This window comes from Giraffa tippelskirchi, chromosome 7 (assembly GCF_054371585.1).
Source record: "Giraffa tippelskirchi isolate mGirTip1 chromosome 7, T2T-mGirTip1v1.2.pri, whole genome shotgun sequence".
Taxonomy (NCBI): domain Eukaryota; kingdom Metazoa; phylum Chordata; class Mammalia; order Artiodactyla; family Giraffidae; genus Giraffa; species Giraffa tippelskirchi.
In genome coordinates, this window is record NC_137281.1 from 90,262,289 (window position 1) to 90,284,154 (window position 21,866).

The window sequence follows — 21,866 nt, forward strand, 5'->3', positions numbered from 1 at the left end:
TCCTATATGAAAGATTACATAGTGTGTACTTCCAATTATATGATATTCTAGAACTTGCAAAATCAATCAATAGTTTTAGAAGTCAGGATAGTGATTCCCTTTGTGGGGCAGTGAGTGGAAATGAGCACACAGAGATCTTCTGGGAGGGCTGGAAGTGTTCTTTCAATATTTCTCCAGCTGTCTAAGTGCTGTTGATGTGTCCTTTTATATATGCGAGTATGCTCAGTCACTCAGTCGTGTCCGACTCTAGTGAGTTGTAGCCCGCCAGGCTCCTCTGTCCACGGGATTGTCCAGGCAAGAATACTGGAGTGGGTTGCCATTGCCTACTCCAGGGGGATATATAGCTTTAATTCAATTCCTTAAGAGTTCCGTGTATGATTGTCACCAAAAGTTAAAAACTAATTCTCATTAGGGTCTTTAAATTATTTATGAAAATTAAGAAAAATGTACTATAACCATAAAAATAATAGATTAACTGGATTTTTTTTTACATACTTTCTGAAAAAAATTGCATTTACTTTTAGACAGAAAAGAGGTAAAGCAAATTTAATAAGGGACTTATTTTCTTCTCCATGGCAATTTCAGATGCCTTTGGGAAAGCAGATCAAAAAGAAAGCTTATGAATAGTAGCATTTAATATGATTTTCAGGACTTCCCTGGTGGCTCAGAGGTTAAAGCATCTGCCTGCGATGCAGGAGACCCGGGTTCGATCCCTGGGTCGGGAAGATCCCCTGGAGGAGGAAATGGCAACCCACTCCAGTATTCTTGCCTGGAGAAATCCCATGGATGGAGGAGCCTGGTAGGCTACAGTCCATGGGGTCCCAAAGAGTTGGACATGACTGAGCGACTTCACTCACTCACTCAATGTGATTTTCTAATTTACACTGTATTATAAAGGTGGATTAAAGACACATTCACTCATTTTGTCAGTGGATTATGTTGCTTTCATTTGTCCATCTTTTAATTACATTTGAATATCTGTTATCCTCATTCATCTTTTACTTTTAGTAAAATGGGGATGGAATGAGGATCTTAGATATAAAAAAAAATTAAGAATATCAACTATTGTTGTACCTACCTAGAACCAGATTTTGTGCTACATTTTATCTATCTCATTGTATATTTGAAAGGAAATTGGGGTTCTTATTTGTGGTGACCTTGGAATCTTGGACAAATGTTTATGTGTGTATATATGTATGTATGTATTCAATCATTCAACAAAGGTTTTTTAAGCATCTTTGTTGGATACTGTGATACAGTAATACATGTTATTATATATAATATGTCCTTATTATATATAATAAGATGAATAAACAGTGGTTCCTAACCTCAAGTGACTTTGATCTTAAAGGGGAAGACTAAAAGACAAATAATAATTCAAAGATAGGGGATGATAAGGAGGTTTACAAAATAACATTGGAGGTCATATGAAAATTGATTTATCCTGTTAAGTATTTTCTTATTAGAGAAGTTTTCAGAAGCTATCATTCACTACATGGGAATTAACTCCATGTTGGAGTGCATTTGTATACATAGACACAATGCTTAGAAAAAATAAATATCAAAGTATGGACAGCACATCAACCTCAAAATAATGTTGCAAAATTGGCAAACTGAGCATTAATATGCAAAGAAATAGCCATAAAATTTCAATGGTCATTGGAAATAGTGATGCTTTTATCTGGTTCTATTAGTAATACACAAAAACACACACTAAATATTTCTATCCTGAAAGATTCCTGATTGAGAACTAAAGGAGTGGAAGGAATAAGAACCAGCAGTAATTTGAGAAAGAAAAAGAATTCTTCTGGAATGACCTAGAAGTGTTGCCCAGAGGGCAGAAGAGGTATTGCCTTAAAAGCTACCTAATTTCATGGAGCATAAAAACCTGAAGTCAATCCCAGAGATCACAAAATAAGAGGAAGCTAAAAATAAGAATGTGTTCCAAACACATGGAACAAAGCCTGGTACTTAGGAGGTGCCCAAGAAAGTTGACTTTGTACTGTGTCTGTCTAATCTGGAACTACATTATCTGGAATTTTCTTTTCTATATGGATCTAAATTTCTATATGGATGTGGTACAACTTGTAGTGAAATTTAGAAGGTAAAAATGTCACACACAGCAATCACTGTGTTCTGAAGATTGGCATAGAATGCCAGGCTTTGTTGCAGCCTGCACTTACTGATGCAACAGAGATGCTATTCTGCTAGTCTGCTTTTCACCTGTTGGTATGGGCTTCAGTTGGACCCCCAACTCCTCTGGCACAAATGAATCTCCTCTCCATCTCTTGGGCCAAGTGGATGGTAGTTCCATGATGAAGGGAGTCAGCTTCTCCTGCAGATCTCCCACATCAACAAGGTTGGAGACAGTGAGAGATAGATGTAGGTCCCAGTTTGTCCTGTTTATTTCATTTTGTCTTTATGGATTTCATGGTGTCAGTTTGAATCATTCTCCCCTCACTTCAATGCCCACTTGTCCTTACCTGTTCACCCGCAGAGTTACAGATTCAGGCCCAACACTAGTCATAGAAGCAAGAGCTTGACATAAACTTTTTCATCAATTCCCAGAATTATAATAAATCTCTTATTCATCACTACTTATAGTGCTTCCACTTTGACTGAATCCTAAATAAGTCAGTTTCTTTTGCAATAATAAGCTGCAGCATTTCTCCTATTTCCCATTATTTTTCAAACTTCTTGAAGACAGAGACTGTATCATATCTGAGTTTGTTTCCATGCCATCCAGAAGAGTACCTGGTACTTTGGAACATAGCAAAGTCTCATTACTTTTTTGTTTCTTGTAGGGAAAAATTACAGAAGGAATGAAAAAGTGTCAAATAAGTATGCTCAGTAGTGATTTGCTGGGGACACTTTTGTATAATTCAAAGGGGATCATGTTGACAACGGCTTATTAAAGGCCCATATTGGCATAGGAGTACCATAGTTATAGGTATCATAGGAGGTGAGGAAGATAGTTTAGCAGCTCTAAGATTGTACAGGCCCTGAGTCTATAGCTGAGTTCCCAAGTGGGCCTTGGAGCAGATGAGTTCAGTAGCTATACATACATAGTCAAGTCCTTCCTTAAAGATCCTCATTCCAGGAAAACCATGATTTTGTGAAGTTTTGCATGTGGATATTTCCCTTAGGTTCCCCATCTTTAAAAAAAAAATGCATTGCAGCTATAGGAAGTATTTCAAGATCTGACAGTACAGAAAGTATTTTAGCAGTAAAGACTTTGACAAGTTTTCCAGACGTTCTCTGTGACTCCTAACATTCCCCCAAGCAGTGAGAATGACATAGTGGGTCTCAACCCCAACAAGCAACAAAATTACTTGTTGGAAGTGTCATCAGTAAAATAAACTCTGAACTCAGACTCTTAGCTGTAGAAGCTGGTGCTGTTCCTCTCAAGTAGAGGCCAGAAGATAAGGTTCCAATTTCCACCACTATAGAAAAAAGTACCTACTGAATCTTTAGCCAGGTGCTCCATTTCAGGTTCCCAATGGACATTATTTTCTCAAAGGTCAAAAGATCTTATTTGAGATAAGAAATCCCCACATCTCTCCCACATAAGATCATCTTAAACTATTTCTGCTTTTCTGAACTAATTTTCCTTCATCTCCCCCCTCAAGCTGCCTGGGTATTCTTTAATTGGCTCCATTGAGCATTTTTTTTCAAGTGCTGAAGAGTTTCTTGTGTTGATTGTAGCCAGTATTTCTGCTTCTTACCATGATAATGGAAGGGGGCATGTTGCCACTTTCATCTGTGCTACTGATAAAAACTCTTAAGAGTCAGAATATACCAAGGTCAAGGAGTGCACTTTTGGCAACCCAACATACCTTTGCCCAGGTTTCAGGGCAGGGCAACAAAAGACCCATTGATTGTCCTTTAGTGGACAATTTAAATAATTGTGAAGCTATCCCAAGACCTCCACGCTAAATGTGTGAACTGTCTAGGTCCTCCCTTTCACTCTCAAGATACTAAGAAGAAAGATTTACTTATGTGCCCACACCTTCCCCTCATTCTTCATTCCATGCAGCACTATCATCTTCCCTAAACTTTTTGCTTTAAATGCTGGTAAAGATTGTCAGTGGGCCCTAAGCAAACAAATAAGCCATCAGAGCAAGTGACTGTCATGAGCCTTTTCTCTAGTTCCTTCACTCACTGGTATTTTGTTTTCACATTTTTAAACACTAATGATCACCAGGGCCTGTCCTTAAATTCTTCTTCTCTATATAATTGCTCTTCCCTGTTGGTTCTTACCCACATCACTGTTAACTGCTCTATGTTTTTAATTCATAAAACTCCTTTCTTTGGTTTGGATCTTTCTCTTGAATCTCAGGACTTTATATCCAAATTCTCACTGTGCATCTCCACCAATAGTCATTCAGCAAACACTTTCAAGCCCAGGCTAGATACATCACCTTTCTCAGGGGAGGGTCAATCTGTCGGGACGTCCTGGCAGATTTTCCTTTCTCTCCTCCCTCCAATCACCAATCATAAAACTCTTTATTCTTGCCTGGTCACAAATCCTTTCTAAGAGAGGAAACTTGCAAAGGACAAATATGACCAAGTCAGACAGAAATCCTGTCAAAGATCCCCCTTGTATAAGCAGTTCAGGAAGATAGGCAAGTTTGAAGGCCTATCATACCAGTGGTTTCTAAGTCTGGGTGACTTCCACAAATCGGGATCAACCGCACCCTAAGGTCACAGGTAGACACCTCACATTATAGCTTACTGGTTTTCCAAGTGAGCAATCAAAGCTCATTGAAGAGTCTGGTGGATTCTTGCCAGAAATGGCAAGACAATAGTCTCTGTGTTATACTGCGTTTTGGAAAATAATTCAATTGTACTCCCTTTGGACGGCATGCATGTCTGAACCCTTTGAGCCCAAGGGTTCCCGGAGCCCCTATTTAGCATTAGGAAGACGGCTTCAGCACTTGGCGACTCTGGGGAAGACAGACTAGGGCATCAGGAAGAGAGTTCTGTCAGGCGTTGCAGCCCCAGCACACCTCTGGGTACCACTCTACTCCGTGTGAATGCCTAATGAGAAGAGCACTAGTTTTCTCTCCCGCTCGAAGTGCTGACAGAAGATCTGCCTGAGCAAGATATTCCTGACAAAATATCTACATAGCGGGACGAGGGACCTCTGTCTACAACGAAGTCCTTGAATCAGATCAAGGTTGAAAGGGACTTCACCTAAGTGGATCTAGCCTTGGTGGTGTTGGCTTCCTTTAGCTTCAAAGAGGGGAAAAAGGAAAAAAAACAAACAAACCTTGGGCTCGTCCGGGATTTGAACCCGGGACCTCTCGCACCCAAAGCGAGAATCATACCACTAGACCAACGAGCCAAGCTCTAGAGCTCTCTTTCCTATTTAAGAATATTCATTTATTCTGTTCGCTGCATCACACTGTATGAAGACCATTTTTTGATTCCTCTCCTAAGCCCAGGGATTTTCTCCGGACTTCAGGAGCATCAATGGGCAGATTCAGGGAAACCTGAGCCACAGCGTTCCAGAGGCAGAAATGTTCAGTAAGGGACTCAGGCTGAGCTGCTAATCCACCTGTGGACCCTCTTGCGAGGGTCTGCGTTCTTACAGAGTTAGGACAAACATCCCTGCAGGTGGCCTGGAGTTAGAGGACAGGTAAAGACAAAAAACCACATTGATTTCATCGAAAGCCCTCCCGCCCAGGGTCTAGAGCTGAGGAACTCGATACCACGCCCCTGCGGAGGTCAAATACTAGAACCACTGCCTCAGCCTGCCCACTATGTCATACCCTGTATCATGCTCTTGCTGTTTTCTTTAAGCTTAATTTAATGAACTTTGTTCTATAGATTAGATTTAAGGCACTCTTCAAGGGTGCGCGGAAGGTGGAAAACGTCGGTAAGAGTCGACCATTTCCAATACCCTCTTCTTTAGAAGCCTACCCTCTTCCGCTTCTCCGGCACCCAGAAGGTGGTGGGTGGAACGGGAAGGGAGAGCGTTGTCCTTACTCCGCAGTTTCTTCTACTTGGGGAACGAAGCTCTTGGGCTCTAGCTTGTCTGCTTCGGTCACACGGTTCACCGCGCACCGAGCATATTCCTGGCTCAGGGCACAAACCTGATAAACAAAGAATGCAGGGTTCAATATCCGAGCCAGATTACTGGGCGGACTAAGATGCGAGAGAAAAGAACGGGACCGCCCGCTTCCCAACCTTTCTCTGCATCGCCACTTTCTGTTGATTCTGGACTTCAGGTTGGGTATTTAGAAGAGGTCTGAGACCGAGAGAGAAGCAGCTGCAGCTCAGATTCCGAGCTGTTGGCAAAGAGTGTTAAAGGACCGAGGGAAAGGTTACTCCTCTTCTAGTCTATTTCTTGGAGAAGGCAGTGGCACCCCACTCCAGTACTCTTGCCTGGAAAATCCCATGGACGGAGGAGCCTGGTAGGCTGCAGTCCAGGGGGTCGCTAAGAGTCGGACACGACTGAGCGACTTTACTTTCACTTTTCACTTTCATGCATTGGAGCAGGAAATGGCAACCCACTCCAGTGTTCTTTGCCTGGAGAATCCCAGGGACGGCGGAGCCTGGTGGGCTGCCGTCTATGGGGTCGCACAGAGTCGGACACGACTGAAGCGACTTAGTAGTAGCAGTAGCAGCAGCAGCAGTCTATTTCTGCTTCAGGAAACCTGGAGGAATCTCAGACCCAGGTTGACTAAGACCGAACCTGGTTCCACTGAAAGATCGTGGTGGGGACGGCCTGAACCCCTGAATGTCTTCACCTCGGGCACGTTCTGGGCTTCGAGTCCGCCTTTCTTAAAACAAGAACAAACCTTAATATTAGTCTACGAGAGCTGTAGCAGTTACTTTTACAAGAATCCAAGCAGATAGGAGACAATGACGTGATGCCGCGTCTCGCACCCGCACCTACCCCCACTTTATCCCGGGGCTGCGCTGGTGGCCCTGGGGTTGCCCAAGTTCAGTGACTTGTCAGGCCTGAGCCTGAGGAGCATGCACGGTGGACGCTACCAGTGCTCTTCCAGTGACTTACATTCCCGTTTGGGCCTAGTCAAGAACATATTTATTCTTCGTCTATAAAGAAGAAGAAATTTCTTCCTTCAAAAGAAATTCCTTTTTATCTATTAAATTTTATTTCAATATGTCATTTAGCTGCAGGTTTCAAAACTTAGGGAAGTCGACGGTAAGACGTGTATTGCGTTTTGGCTCCATAGCTCAGGGGTTAGAGCACTGGTCTTGTAAACCAGGGGTCGCGAGTTCAAATCTCGCTGGGGCCTGGAGAGAGGACCATTAGTGAGAGTGGTGCTTTCTGTGCTTTTCTTTCTTACACTGACCCTTGAAAGAAAGGAAGCAGTGTGTGAAGTTTCAGGGAAAATAATCTTCTGAAGATTTGAGAGGAAAGATTATAGGATTGACGGAGACCACACAACAGCGTTTAAGGTAAAGAAGAAATCAACCTCGGCCAACAGATTGCCATGATCCTCCGGCTGCCACTGGAGCGTGGAGTCCTGCGCATTTTCCCACTTGCAACCTGCCTGACTCCCCAGTTTTTCCTTTGCTTCTGGAGCGAGAACTGATTTGCCGGTTACTCTGGGACAGCCCAGCCCAGAAGCTATGCAGATACACCCCAGTTCGGACGGTTTCTGCTCTTTTACTTCCTCGGACTCAGCCTCTGTGTCCTTCTGCCCCAGGCTACTCCAGGATTCAGTTTACCCTGGATTCAACTCTCTGGAGATTTCTTGACCTCCAGTTTAAGCCCGAACTTCAAATACAAAGAAGCTAGGCCACGCACTGGCTGTTACTATATGCTCAGTAGTCGACATTTTGTCGCACTAGACGAGCCCTTTGGTGGCTCAGCTGGCAGAGCGGAGGACTAGAGAGGTGACGAAGCTTCCGTCATTCTTAGATCGCTGGTTCGATCCCGCTGAGAGGAGATGTTTAATCTTTTGTCGCAGTCTCCTGTTCCACTTATAGCTCAGTCGGTAAAGAATCTGCCTGCAGTGCAGGAGACCTGAGTTCGATTCCTGAGTCGGGAAGATCCCCTGGAGAAGGAAATGACAACCCACTCCAGTATTCTTGCCTGGAGAATCCCATGGACAGAGGAGCCTGGAGGGCTACAGTCCATGTATGTGGTCGCAAGAGTCGAACACGACTTAGCGAATAAACCACCACCATCTATCCCACTAGGTTTTATCACCTAAATCAATAACTGTGGAATATTTAATTTGATTTTCAGGCAACAAAAGAACAACTTGTTGCCGACCATAAAACTTAATGTTATTTGTCCTCTCTCTGATCATGCATTATAGGTGATTCGGTTTACTGAGGAGATATGAAATAACGGTTGGAGAAGGAAATGGCAATCCACTCCAGTATTCTTGCCTAGAGAATTCCGTGGACAGAGGAGCCTGGTGGGCTGCTGTCCATGAGGTCGCACAGAGTCAGACACGACTGAAGCAACTTAGCAGCAGCAGCTGCGCATGAAATAAAGGTACCCCTTTTAGATTTGAATGGTATCTCCTAATCTTGAAGACAAGCTAGTTTTAACTGAATACTGGGTAATATCCCTCAACCCTTCCCCCATCCCTACAATTTTCCCTTACCATGAATAATTTATACTAAGCAATTCAGAGTTTAAAGATAAATACTGTAGAAATATCTGTCCTTCAAAAGAGTGTGAACAAACAATGTAGAGAATAAGCAATGCAAAAAGCAAAATATGCATGTGGGAATGTTCTTTCAATAATAAGAAGGAAATACTAATTCAAACTAGGGGATTTTGTTTCACCACCAAATTACACAACGTTTACTGTTTAGTACTGGCCAGGATACAGTGACAAAGACTTTCTCGTAAAATTGTCACTATTTTCTGGAGTAGTACAATTGGGTGTTATAAATCAAGAATCTTAAAAAGACACCGTGTTTAAAGAAAAAAACAAGAGACATTGTGTTTCATCAAGTATTCTTTTCCTACTCCTAGAAATTTATCATTCATTTTTGGAAAATCGGAAATATGGCAAAAGATGTTTATCTGCGGGTAAATTGTGTTCTGTATACTTCAAGTATTTTTTTTCAAAATATGCTACATATATAAATGACATTTTTTTTAAAAACCAGAGCTTTAACCTTACAAATGATGTTTAAAAATACACCGTGCCACAGTGGAAGACATTTTGACAGTTTCTTACAAAACTAAATATATTCTTTCCGTACAATCCAGGAATCACATTCCTAGGTACTTACTCAAATGAGTTGAAAACTGATGTCCACACAAAAACCTGCCCATGAATGTTTATAGCAGCTTTATATGTGTATAATTTTCAAAACTGGGAAACAGTAAAGATGTCCTTTAATGGGTAAATAAATAAAACTGTGGTACATCCATACAATGGAATATTATTCAGCACCAGGAAGAAATGAGATCTCAAACCATGAAATGGTATGGAAGAACTTTAAATGTGTAAAAGTGCAAGAAGCCAATCTGAAAAGGCTACATACTGTATGATTCCAAATATTCAACTGGAGAAGGAAATGGCAACCCACTCCAGTATTCATGCCTGGAGGGACGGAGGAGCCTGGTGGACAGTCCATGGGGGTCACAAACAGTCCGACATGACTTAGCAACTAAACAACAGCAATGACAAATATTCAACATTCTGGAAAATGCAAAACTATGGAGATGATAAAAGGGTCAGTGGTTATCAGAGGTTATAGGGGAGGGAGGAATGCATTGGGGAAGCACTGAGGATTTTTAGGGCAGTGAAATTATTCTGTATGATACTTTAATGATGGTGGATATATATCATTGAACATTTTGTCAAAACCCATAGAATGTGCAACACCAAGAGTAAACTGTAGCGTAAACTAAAGATCTTAGAGGATTTTTTTTTCCCTCTTCACAGAGCACAAAAATATGATCATTTTGTGTGTGTGTGTTGTGAGTGTGTGAAGAACATAGGTGTCTTAAGATTTTTCTTAGTGAGAGGTGGATAAAAAGGAAAGGCACTGATCTGGAGGAGTCATCAGAGTGAAACAGGAGATGACCTGTGAGGACACAGAAGATAACTTTGATTGAGGAGAGGGAATGACATAAAAAGGAAGGCGGAAACAATGTGTCACAAAAAATCCCAAGACCTTGGTTCCTGTGCAGAATTTTCGTTCTCTGCTCGGTACCTTTCATTCCTCAAGGCACTACAGGGAAATACTGTACCTCTTTGAGAGAACTGTACAGCCTGTGGAATAACAGGGGCTGAAACGGCTGAGAAGTTCAATGGGACAACCATTCTGATAGGGCACCACTAAATAGACCCCGAGTGTATCCCTTCCTCTTTCCCACACTGAGTTAGGTTCTAAACATGCATTGCAATTGGTTAATTCAGAGGCCGGGACAGCCTCCAAGGTAAGTGAATTCACTTAGAAGGGGCAAAGCAGTGGCTAAGCCAACATTTACAGAACACTCTACTTGGCCTGACACCTGGAGTCAGCCAAAAATCAGCTTTCAAGAGTTTTGGAATCACAAACCCACCTGCAAAGTCAAATTCAAAAGAACCATTTACCTGCCCTGCCCCACCCTAAGGCAATAATGCCTGAGTGAGAGCTGGAAGCCTGGAAAGAAACGGCTTTCTGCATGCACACATTCATTCATCATCTTCAGTTACAAGAGTAATGTGATTAAAACCAAATCGAGTCTGTGCAGGTTATTTCCTGAGCACAGAGCTGCAGCTCCTAAACCAGTGTTGGCTCCCAAACCAGGGCTGATGGGGGCTATGGGGCACTATCTAGGAAGTCTTTCTTACCAGATGGTGCCTAAGCCAGGTCATGAGAATGATTCAATGTGAGCATGGATTTTTATGAGAGGAGGACAGAAAGAATCCCGTTGTGAGAATACAAAAGCTTAGACACAAGCAAAGTGAGGTGCAAACAACTAGTTTGAGCACGAGATGTTGAGAAGAAACCGAGGTAACCTGGTTTGAAATAAGTATTTCAGAGCAGGATTGAAAGATTTCCTGGAAATTCTTGTGAGAGAGAGGTTTTCATAGATTTAGTTTGGATTATACTACTTCTGATTTACAGCTATGCTAAAACACACCGTTGGCAGTGGTGGGATTCGAACCCACGCCCCCGAAGAGACTGGAGCCTAAATCCAGCGCCTTAGACCGCTCGGCCACACTACCACAGGCGGCGAGAAAAACTCATCCCTGAGCTGTTTCCTACAGTACACGGGCTCATAATTTTGAATTTTCTTGAGTTAGTGGAATTTCCCTCAGTGTTTTCATTTATCCCTAAGGACCTGAACAGACACGGAGAGAGGAGAAATCATTGTATTGTCACAGGCCTGAGAAGTGAACTAGAAAGTGGTCAATGATTATCAGCGCGAATTTCCTTGGAAGACCTTTTCTTTAACCTAGGCAATCCCACGCAGATAGGAGGGGGGGAAATCTCACTAGCGTCTTATCGCAAGTGATTTCAGAAGACTAAGAAACTCCCCTCTGTTGGGTCGTTGGTCTAGGGCTGTGAAACTCACAGAGAGAATGAGGTCGGAGATCAGATCAAGCAAGAGGTTCGCTTCCGTTGACAGATCTGGCAAGCCTGTCGCCAATAGAAAGGAAAATCCTTGGTCGTATTCCCTGCAGGTTTGGTCAGAGAGAGAAACTGGTCTACTTTTCCTTAAAGTAGCACTCTGGGGTAGACCCATGCGCACGCGCACTGCTGTAGCCTCGGAACAATTTCCCTTACAGAGGGGCCAGGGTGACTCCCAGAAGGTGGTTACATCCAAAAACTTTCCCACAACGGGGAGGGGTGTGTCCGGGTTTCCATGGGGATTCCGGAGCCACTGAGCTTCATATCGTTCCTTTCGAATGGAGTAGAAGGAAAGGAAAAGTTTCAGAAGTGCTCCCCGCCAGGAATCTTCAGCCCCCAAGTGGAATCGCGTACCTGTCAATGATCTGCGCTCCGCGGTAAGCCCCGGATTACAACTTACCTTATTCATTGCTGTTTCTGACTGGACATTTCTGGGTCTCTGGATGCAGAAACTCTCCTAGGAGTTTAATTAAAGTTTCCTAGCTTCCTCTTACTCCCCGCCTCCATCACTCAAAAAAACCACATCCTGCTCTTGCCTGCCCTTGCCCAAGAGCTCTCCGAGGTCCTTTCCCGGTGGCCTGAGGGGTCGGGGTCAGGGTCAGGCGTGCTTATACAGAGGCAAAATTGTTCTCTGTATTTTCTTGGGACGAAGGTCTTGCTGGTTCCCATCTTCGATGCCAGGAAACGAGGTGGGGTGGGGAGCGAGGAACATAAAAGAACTTCTAAAAAAGCTGATTGGAAACAGGGCTCTGGGAGCACCGGAAGAACGTAGAACCAAGACGGGGAAGCAGGAGATGGGGAAAGCTGGGGCCACTTTAGGAAGAGTTCAAGGCCAGAGGCGGGCTCTCCTCGCACTCCCCATCAGCTCCCTACTGCCGCCAATCCCGGTGCCCTCTGGGTCAAGTCCCCTCCACCCCCCACCTCATCTCACCCCTCTCACACACCAGGTTAGACGCTTCTTGATCGCTCTTTTTCGCTCTCTGTTCCCTCTCTCTGCTCCCAGTTGACAGGCAATCTGAGCTCCCAGGGTGGAACTGGGTGTCAACCCGTGGGCTTCCCACCTAGTTCTCTTTCTCTCCAGAAGGTACCGGAGTCACGAGCGTGGCCGTCTCTCGGAGATGGTCAGCAGCAAAGGCCAGCGAATCTAGCGGAATCGGCAAAGGTTTGGCTTCTATGCCTCACATCACTGGAGATGGAGGAGCTCAAGCACCTGTCTCCAGCCCCTTTGGCTGAAGTGGACAACTCACAAGAAACTTCAGTTTGTGTTTCCACGCTTTTTGAGGACCCTCGGAAAAAAAGTATGTGTGAGCTTACTGCCTTGAGCAGTACACGCTTCTTTGCAACAGATCACAAGCAGTGGGAAGACTGATGCTAATCTCAAATTGGAGAGAAGGTAGAAATCGTGTGCAATAAACTTTGTGCATAAGTCGAGGAAGCATCAGTTTGAAAGACAGAAAAAGCCTGGAGTTCTTTACTACCTGAAAGGGTGTAGGGATGGATGGGAGGAGAGAGAACAAGGGTTGAATATATTTATCGAACTTTTTCGTCTAGTAGTGAACCAGGTGAGAAACTCAAGGTCTATGGATTGGTCCTGGGAAATCTCATATTGAGGCTTTTGATTAGAAGATTAAGTGAGATCATATTTAGGTCTCAGTGCTAATTTGGTAAACATACACATTTAAATAAACCACAGCTTCTGTAAATGTTTTGACTTCTTTTTAAAAATACAGATTCCAAAAAAAGTACAGAGATTCTCATAAGATAGAAGTGACTGAACCCTTAATTATTTATTTATTTTTTAGTTCTAGGTCAGGGCAGTGAAAGGAACCAGTTAACAAGAAAGAATGTGATCATTATAGCAGAGCTCCCTTTGATTCTAAGGGACTGCATGTTCAGGCTCCACAAATTGACAAGCTTCAAAGCACTTTCTTATCAGGACAAAGTACCACAGTCTCACATGCCATTCTGAATTTCCTTTACTAACCAGTGTGCATGGCCTCCCCTATTCAATCATCTGTTATCGCTCGAGCACTCATTGTCTGCCTTAAACTCACTGGATTCTTCAATGAGGGAAGTATTTTGATCTGTTCCTCACAGAAGTGGATCATCTGTTAGACTAATAGAGACCTGAAGTCAGAAGTCTTAGCTTTCTTAGTGGAATGCCAACCTTACCAAATACTTAACTGTCCAGTATCTGAAGCCCTTTGGAAAGATGCCTGATAGAGACAAGTATGATGTTTGTCTGGCACATGCCTATTCCTTCAGTTTTCGGTGTTGGATACTAGTATTTTAGGCTCTAACATTTTGCAGTATTACAGGAGAATTTAACCTTGGATTTCCTGCTATCCATACCTTGTCAATAGTCTAAATGATGAAATTTTATACACAAGCCAGAAATTTACTTTAAGGCCTTAATGCTCAAGGTATAGTCTAAGAACCAGCAGCATCAGCATCTCCTGGTAATTTATTAGGAATGCACAATCTCAGGCCCATGAATTGGGATCCTAATAAATTCCCCCAAAGTTAGAGAATTGTTACAAGTACTCTATTTTCCAATCTATGCTTCAACTGTTCTAATCTCTATTTAGGGCATTTTAAAGTTCCCACCAGACTTGCACTACATTGCAATGTAAGTCTCTCACCCTAGCTCAGGTAGAGAGCCATCCAATTACTGGCTTAGCTCCCATCTGCATGTGCTATAAAAATCTCACTAAAAAGTTCTTTATGACCCCATGGACTGTAGCCCACCAAGCTCCTCTGTCCATAGAATTCTCCAAACAAGAATACTGGAGTGGGTAGCCATTCTCTTCACCAGGAGATCAAACACTGTTCTCTTGCACTGCAGGCAGATCCTTTACCATCTGAGCCACCAGGAAAGCCCACAAAAATCTTACTAAAAATTAAATACTGGTAAATAATACGTTCCTTTTGATGGATGTATCAGATAGTCTTTTCAGCATTTATTGAGCCCCTACTTAAATATTTAGTAGCTTTTTCATGGTCTCATGTGTTTAGTACATTGACCATCAGAGTAATATAAAATACTGTGATGTATTTATACTTACAACTTTTCTAAAATAACTATTTAAAGAAAAAGGAGAGAAGGGAAAGGAAATCTTTCCCCTTATTTTCAATAGGAAGAATTAAGCCTCTTATTTTAAATTTGTATTTGTCTTTATAATGTTTACTGAAGTTTATGGAAGAGGTGGGACAAAAGGGAACAATCTCACCAGGTCGATTGCCTCTTCAAGCTTCAGGTGAAAAGAAATGTAACCCTGAACATGGTCAGCCAAAGGGAAAGAGGAAATTTATGAGACATTCTTTTCTCTTTGTTTCTATTCATCCTGCTGGTAGCAATAACCTCCTTCTCCTCCACCCCGCCCCCCTCCCCCTCAACTCAGTCACTACAAAATATTGTAATAGTCTGGCTACTTTGGGTTTTGGGAAGATCCTCTGGAGGAGGGCATGGCAACCCATTCCAGTATTCTTGCCTGGAGAATCCCATGGACAGAGGAGCCGAGTGGGATAGTCTGTAGGGTTGCAAAGAGTCGAACACAACTGAAGAGACTTGGCAGGCATGCTTTAGGTTTAAGAGGATAAAATCTGATGTACACTTGATTTTCTTCTTTGATTTCTCTATTACCTTGCCCAGCTTCTGACTCCAGTTTCAGAGTATCCAAGTACTCAGAGGGCAGCTTCTCGATGAACACACAAGAGTAATTATAATGGATTTAGGCACTTAGGATTAGGTAATGGAGAACACGGACCAAGAAGCACTTGAAACTGAGAAATGGAATCTTCTTTTGGTTCTTCAAGGTACATTACAACCCAACCCACATCCACCAAATAAATCTGTGCTCTCCATTTGGTCAGGTTAGGGGAGGTGCAGAAAATAAATAAGGTTATTATCCCTGCTTGTAGCAAGTTTGCAGTTGAGTGAAAGAAGATATTTTCTGTAATACATAACAATATAAATCTAGAAGAGTGAATACCCACATACACACCACCATTAGGTGGTAACATGAGTAGTAACTGATACGCCAGAGTGAGTGCAGCTTCAATTTCCCAAGGGTCAGAGGTCTAGGGAAACTAAAGAAAATAAATTTAAGAAAGCATAAGTTGAGGCTAGTACAACTTTTTTTTTTTTTTTGGTTAAAATTTTGCAAAGCCTTGTTCCTTGATATTCTAGATAAATAATCTATGTACCTTAGAAACCAGTCTGCCTATCCATAGATGTACTTGGATGCTGCTAAGATGAATAAATTGATTGGATTCTCTTAATTGTGCCTACTTTTCTCTATAAATTCTTGACATTTTAAGGTACTTTAGGGTCAATGAACCTGAAAATGCAGGGTCTTCAGCCAAGGAGATCAAGGAGGTCTCTTTTGTGGGAGAAAAAAAAAAGGTCCTTGAAAGGCACACAATGCATTTTCATGCAAATAGATAAAATAATCTTATTTGACCTCATTTTTTCTGCTTCGGCACTTAGAAATTTAATTTTGTTTGCAGCCTAGACAATCCGTTCTGGAAAATTATTTGGTTCCTTAGGGTATTAAAAATCTGTGAGGTAGTGTTCCTGACAAAAATATATAGGCTGAATCCAGTTGGAGTATTGAATCCACTCCAGTATTCTTGCCTGGAGAATCCCACGGACAGAGGAGTATGGCGGGCTACAGTCTATGGGATCGAAAAGAGTCGGACACGACTGGAGCGACTTAGCAGGCAGAATGTGAAACTTACAAGAGAGCTGCTATAAAAAAAGAAAGGCTGCATCAGCAGACGAATGGATAAGGAAGCTGTGGTACATATACACAATGGAATATTACTCAGCCATTAAAAAAAATACATTTGAATCGGTTCTACTGAGATGGATGAAACTGGAGCCCATTATACAGAGTGAAGTAAGCCAGAAAGAAAAACAACAATACAGTATACTAATGCATATATATGGAATTTGTAAGATGGTAACGATAACCCTATATGCGAGACAGAATAAGAGACACAGATGCATAGAACAATTTTATGGACTCTGAGGGAGAAGGTGAGGGTGGGACGTTCTGGGAGGATAGCATTGAAACATGTATATTATCAAACGTGAAACAGAACACCATTCCATGTTCGATGCATGAGACAAAGGCTCAGGGCCGGGGCAATGGGATGACCCAGAGGGATGGGATGGGGAGGGAGGTGGGTGGGGGGTCCAGGAAGGGGAACACATGTAAACCCATGGCTGATTCATGTCAATGTATGGCAAAAACTATTACAATATTGTAAAGTAATTAGCCCCCAACTAAAATAAATAAATTTATTAAAAAAAGAAAAAAGAAAGGCTGAAAGGAGGGGAATTTTCAAATTGAAAGAGACTAAAGAAACATTGTTTGAATCTAGTTTTAAAAAAAAATTGGAGGGAACCAGTTGAGGAAATTTGAAAATATGGACTATCAAATTACAGAGTTATTATAAACGTTGTTAGGTCTGATATGGTACTGAAGTTATGCTTTTATTCTTAGTTCTTATTTTTAGGAGATGTCTGTTAACTATTTAGGTATGGAATTTAAAGGGCACAGTAACTTTCAGATTTCTTGCAGACTTAATGATCTTGGGCAAATGACATTAAATATTAGTGAGTACACAAGCAGGCCTATGGTCAGAGAATCTAAACCTTGCTAAATAAAAGTGGCTCACTTCTTGGGCTTGCATGAATCAGTCCTTCCCCCCCCCCCCCCCGCAATGTTCTAGTCTTTGGCTATATTTGCAGTAAGAAATAAGCATAAGATTTTTTGTAGTTAAATAAATTTTTAGTTCCTGTTTACTAGCTTACAAAAACAGGATCTCTAAAAAGTGAAAACAAAATCCTTTTTTAAAAATCGTATTATTCATACCAAGGATACATGCAAATCCATATGTCTTTAAGGAAAGATTAAAATTTTCCTCTCTAGCACCTCTTTTCCTTGCTTGCTCCTAACCCTGGACCTTTGAGAGGTAATAATTCCAACACACAAGCAAGGCTCTGGGATTCAGAAAAGACAAAAAACCGTGCGGTAAACCTCTTCTCTCCTTCTCTGTGGATTTCACCACCATATAAAGAAAGGGAGTGCATCATAACCTTCCTGCCTGTCGATATGCGCCTTTTTATTCTCAGGTGGGTCTCTCGATTGCCCCAGGTATTTGGAGTTCTGGCATATGCATCCTTTCTGGGCAGCAGAGGCACAGAAGGCAATGTCTCAGCCGACTATCAAGGTAAGGGACTAGAAGACAGTCTAGTAGTGACTCTGCTCAAAGCAGAGTCTTTTCGAGTGGTTGACAGGACACAGAAAGATTTCAATTTTGCAGCATACCTTGGATTTTTGCTTGGGTCAAAATCCCATTTAACAGTAAACTTACTGAAAACACCTATAACAGGGAAGATAGAGACACACTAGACAGGCGAGGGCTCCATAGCTCAGGGGTTAGAGCACTGGTCTTGTAAACCAGGGGTCGCGAGTTCAAATCTCGCTGGGGCCTGATAGTAATTTTTTTTCTCCCCCTCCTAAGCATTAAAGCAGTGGTTACAGGACGAGGGTACCAATGCGGCTGTTCCGGCAGATCTCCCCTGTCTTCTGCAGCTCGTCATGACTTTCAGGCCAAGTGGACGTAGTTCCCCTGTTGCTGTTCTGGTCTGGATCGACGATCACTGCTGATAAATCCTTCTCCGCTGAGCCAGGCACGCGCTCGCTGGGGAAACAGACACGCATTTCTGCCGGTAGAAGGCACTCAAACTCATATTTCCTTGAGAAACGCCTAGTGACGTGACTAGTGACGTGCATGAGCCTTGAGGCGGAATTAAACAGTCGTGTAAACGTGGCTCGTTGGTTTAGGGGTATGATTCTCGCTTAGGGTGCGAGAGGTCCCGGGTTCAAATCCCGGACGAGCCCAGTTTTGTTTGATTCTGGTAATTTATTTAAAATACATGTGCTATCGCATTTTGTTCTCTCTACTCTGCTTTGAAAAGTTGCGGCAGAGGACCCCTAGGGATGAGAAATGGTAAAGTTACGGAGAATTACGAGTTATTTTTGAATTCTGATTCCCCACTCTCCTGGCTGGCAGGGTGGCTGGCAGGGTGACGCGGCAGCTCCGAGAGCCTAAGTCTCTAGACCTCGCAGTGCATCTGCTGTGAAATGGAAATGGTTGCACGTTCCGTTTCCCTGCCTAGAGCCAGGGATCCCGTTCAGTAAAATAAAATAATGTATGGGAAACTGAAGAAGGAAAGGAGCTGGTTGCCCTGACTGGACTGACTCCATTTTTTAAAATAGCAGGAACTCCATCTTACACTCTCGGCGAATTTTGGACTGCATACCTGGGGAGCCATAGAGATAAAATACCAACAGCCAAGCAGGCCTCCCGGGCGGACAAAAACCAGACCAGGCAGACCCCATACCTAGACCTCCCGGAGCCAGAAGGAACGCAATGTCCACTGTGTAATCTTAATAATACCTATTGATGTAGACTAAACTCTATGTCCAGACAGCTTTAGAATGTAAATTTATGGCTGTAACCTGATTGTATCTGTTACTAACATTGTCCAGAGTAGACTTTAGAGAATTTGGAGATGTGGGCTTGGGCACGTACACTTAAAAGGTTGTCACCAAGTCGGTAGGGGTCCTTGGCTAAGGAGGAAACTCTGCCTCGGACCCGTCATGTAATAAACTGCACTCCACTATCCACGCTGTCCTGAGTGAGTTTGCTTCCCAGAACGTTTGGCTGTAACAAAACTGCTTGGAAACTTCAAATAGTGCTAAATACAAACTGCTTTTCCCGCCCTTGAAGGAACGCGGTCTGAAATGTACTAACATAATCACCATTTTAAGCGTGTGTGATATATTATCCTTTAAAAGAGTTTTTATGCAGTATCACATACTGTGGTGTCTTTTCTTTCTTTTTACTTTTTTCTCTTTCTCCTACTCACACTGTTGAAAAACAAGCAAGCAAACAAACAAAAACCAAAATAAAAAAATACACTCACGTAGAGTAAAGGTCATCTCTAGCGGAGGAATTAGAATGTTGTTCAGACGCTCAGTCGTGTCGGACTCTTTGCGACCCCATGGACAATGGCACTCCGGGCTTCCCTGTCCTTCACGGTCTCCCGGAGCTTGCATGCCCGTTGAGTCGGTGATGCCATTCAACCATCTCAAACTCGTCCTGCCTTCAATCTACAGCAACAGGGTCTTTTCCAATGAACAGAAGCATGGTAAGTCGCAAAACTTGGCAGCTCCAGATTCTCTGTCAAGTATAGATCAGCAGGACGCGAGAGGAAAGTCAAGAAACTGTATTAAAGTAGCAGGATCACCAGAGGTAAGGATATTTTATCTGCATGGTTTCAAAAACCACCTGGCAGCGGTGGGATTCGAACCCACGCCCCCGAAGAGACTGGAGCCTTAATCCAGCGCCTTAGACCGCTCGGCCACGCTACCCAGTGAGAGAAACCGGGAAACATATTGTATATGATCCTCTCTCCTCCCAGTCCTTCCACACCCAGTGGTTCATATATTTATCGTTTGGGGGAGGCTCTTCGTATCTCTCTCCACCCCGCCCCTTTCTTCCTGATCTGATTTTCTTTCTTTCTTCTTGAAGCCACAGTGCTTGAGACTTATAGGAAGAGTCTCATTGCACAAGAGCGTCTCGAGAGGCCGGACAACCTTTGTTAGCTCTAACGGGTACCGAGCGCCTGCCTGGGCCCGGCACAGCCTGGTCGCCTGGGAGGGTCGGCCCTCCCGGGTCTTGGGGATGCTTTCCGTGGAAGGCGCCACACGGCGAGAGCTTCCGGTCCTTGAGATGCTGAGTCTGGGGTCCTGCTGCGAGAAAGCGCCTGGATCTTCCTAGAGGAGACGCAGAAGCTCGCCAGGCGTTGAGTTCCATAGCTTATAAGGCAGAGCCAGAAAAGCCCCAGCCTGACCGAGCCCAGGAACCAGTCAGTAATGTGCCGAAGCCTGAAGAGGCCTCCCACTTGCGTCCCAGTCTCCGGCCCGCAGCGGACCGAAAACAGATGCTCTGTCTGCAACGCGGGTCCACTCCCCTCCCCAATATCACAGGATCACCCCTCGGCCGGTGACTGTCCCTAATGCAATTGCCTACCTTCGTTCCCGAAGCGTCTTTGGATCACTCAGAGGCGAAAACATGCGGCGCAATTATTTTTTGTTGATCGTGAATTTTTTTCTTAAAAAAGATCTGTGGAATAGCAATCCGTAATGTGGACGAGAGTGCAGTGATTTATTCTTCCACTAGGTGTCACCCACGTCCATAGTTAGCAAAAAAAGAATTTACAACCAACTGTAGACATGGCTAAAAGTTTCCTTACTTAAGTTCGAAATGCTGAAATACACCGTGTGGCTCGTTGGTCTAGGGGTATGATTCTCGCTTAGGGTGCGAGAGGTCCCGGGTTCAAATCCCGGACGAGCCCTGGTTTGTTTTCCTTTCCTATTCAGCTGTCTTTCCCTTGCCTTCCATAAAGCCTCTGATTTGTTGTTTTCTAGAATCCCAGGGATGGGAGAGCCTGCTGGGCTGTCGTCTATGGGGTCGCACAGAGTCGGACACGACTGAAGCGACTTAGCAGCAGCAGCAGTAAGCTGTCTTCCCCTTGCCTATCTCCCATAAAGCCTCTGATTTGTTGATGTTAAACATCACGTTAAACAAGCACCCTATGTAGCTAATATTACTGTATGCAAGCACCCCTATGTAGCTAATACTACAGTAAGGAGCATCATTTTATACTCCACTATTGCAGATTTAAACACATCTTTAGACAAATACTCCTTGTTGTATTCTTAAATCTCAAGGATAAATGCCAGATGTTATTAAGCATATTTCATATAAAATTTCTTCTACAAAATCATTATTTCTAAAGTCAAGTATCATTTCTCTTTTGTAGTTTCTTATTATTAAACAGGAAGTGTTCCTTCAGAACTTAGGGAGGTGGAAATTTTCCTACGCAGTAAGCCTGTGGCCCGCACTGGGTACTGGGACCTCCACAGGTCAACAAGTGTGACCATGTGTCTTGTCACAGAAAGCCTGGACTCCCTCCCTCATTCAAACCTAACATTCCAGAGCCCTTGGGTGTGTTAGTAGGGGTGTGGGAGTTTCCAGCAGAGTAGCACCCTGGGAAGGAACTTCTCGACAGGGATGCTCATATATGCCTGCAAATTAGCCTCAACCTGTAAATCTGTTTAATCATTCACTGGGAGTCCAACCCCAAACCAATTAAACCAAAGTCTTTGAGGATGGTCATTTCATAACAGATCTTCAAATGTAATTAAGGTTGG

General features: G+C 43.2%; 2 long non-coding RNA genes and 8 other non-coding genes across 11 annotated transcripts; 6 read left to right on the forward strand and 4 right to left on the reverse strand.

Moving 5' to 3' along the window:
* The first annotated feature begins 653 nt into the window (after positions 1–653).
* TRNAR-GCG (transfer RNA arginine (anticodon GCG)) lies at positions 654–725 on the forward strand. Its single transcript has one exon. It is a non-coding gene; the product is annotated as a tRNA-Arg (tRNA).
* Positions 726–5,275: 4,550 nt separating this feature from the next.
* Positions 5,276–5,347, reverse strand: TRNAP-UGG (transfer RNA proline (anticodon UGG)). The gene has a single exon. It is a non-coding gene; the product is annotated as a tRNA-Pro (tRNA).
* A 1,848-nt stretch (positions 5,348–7,195) lies between these two features.
* Positions 7,196–7,268, forward strand: TRNAT-UGU (transfer RNA threonine (anticodon UGU)). Its single transcript has one exon. It is a non-coding gene; the product is annotated as a tRNA-Thr (tRNA).
* Positions 7,269–11,083: 3,815 nt separating this feature from the next.
* TRNAL-UAG (transfer RNA leucine (anticodon UAG)) lies at positions 11,084–11,165 on the reverse strand. The gene has a single exon. It is a non-coding gene; the product is annotated as a tRNA-Leu (tRNA).
* Positions 11,166–11,515: 350 nt separating this feature from the next.
* Positions 11,516–15,852, forward strand: LOC145515027 (uncharacterized). The gene is made up of 2 exons (XR_014060633.1): positions 11,516–11,948; positions 12,653–15,852. It is a non-coding gene; the product is annotated as an uncharacterized LOC145515027 (long non-coding RNA).
* Positions 15,853–16,406: 554 nt separating this feature from the next.
* On the reverse strand, positions 16,407–20,799 carry LOC145513557 (uncharacterized). 2 transcript variants are annotated; one of them, XR_014059491.1, is made up of 3 exons: positions 20,683–20,799; positions 19,574–19,830; positions 16,578–18,285 (listed from the first exon to the last, which is right to left on the reverse strand). It is a non-coding gene; the product is annotated as an uncharacterized LOC145513557 (long non-coding RNA). The 2 variants fall into 2 exon arrangements; XR_014059490.1 differs by lacking the exon at positions 20,683–20,799 and having other exon boundaries at positions 16,407–18,285; positions 19,574–20,305.
* TRNAT-UGU (transfer RNA threonine (anticodon UGU)) lies at positions 18,003–18,075 on the forward strand. Its single transcript has one exon. It is a non-coding gene; the product is annotated as a tRNA-Thr (tRNA).
* On the forward strand, positions 18,414–18,485 carry TRNAP-AGG (transfer RNA proline (anticodon AGG)). Its single transcript has one exon. It is a non-coding gene; the product is annotated as a tRNA-Pro (tRNA).
* On the reverse strand, positions 19,940–20,021 carry TRNAL-AAG (transfer RNA leucine (anticodon AAG)). The gene has a single exon. It is a non-coding gene; the product is annotated as a tRNA-Leu (tRNA).
* A 136-nt stretch (positions 20,800–20,935) lies between the features above and the next one.
* TRNAP-AGG (transfer RNA proline (anticodon AGG)) lies at positions 20,936–21,007 on the forward strand. Its single transcript has one exon. It is a non-coding gene; the product is annotated as a tRNA-Pro (tRNA).
* The last annotated feature ends 859 nt before the right edge of the window (positions 21,008–21,866 follow it).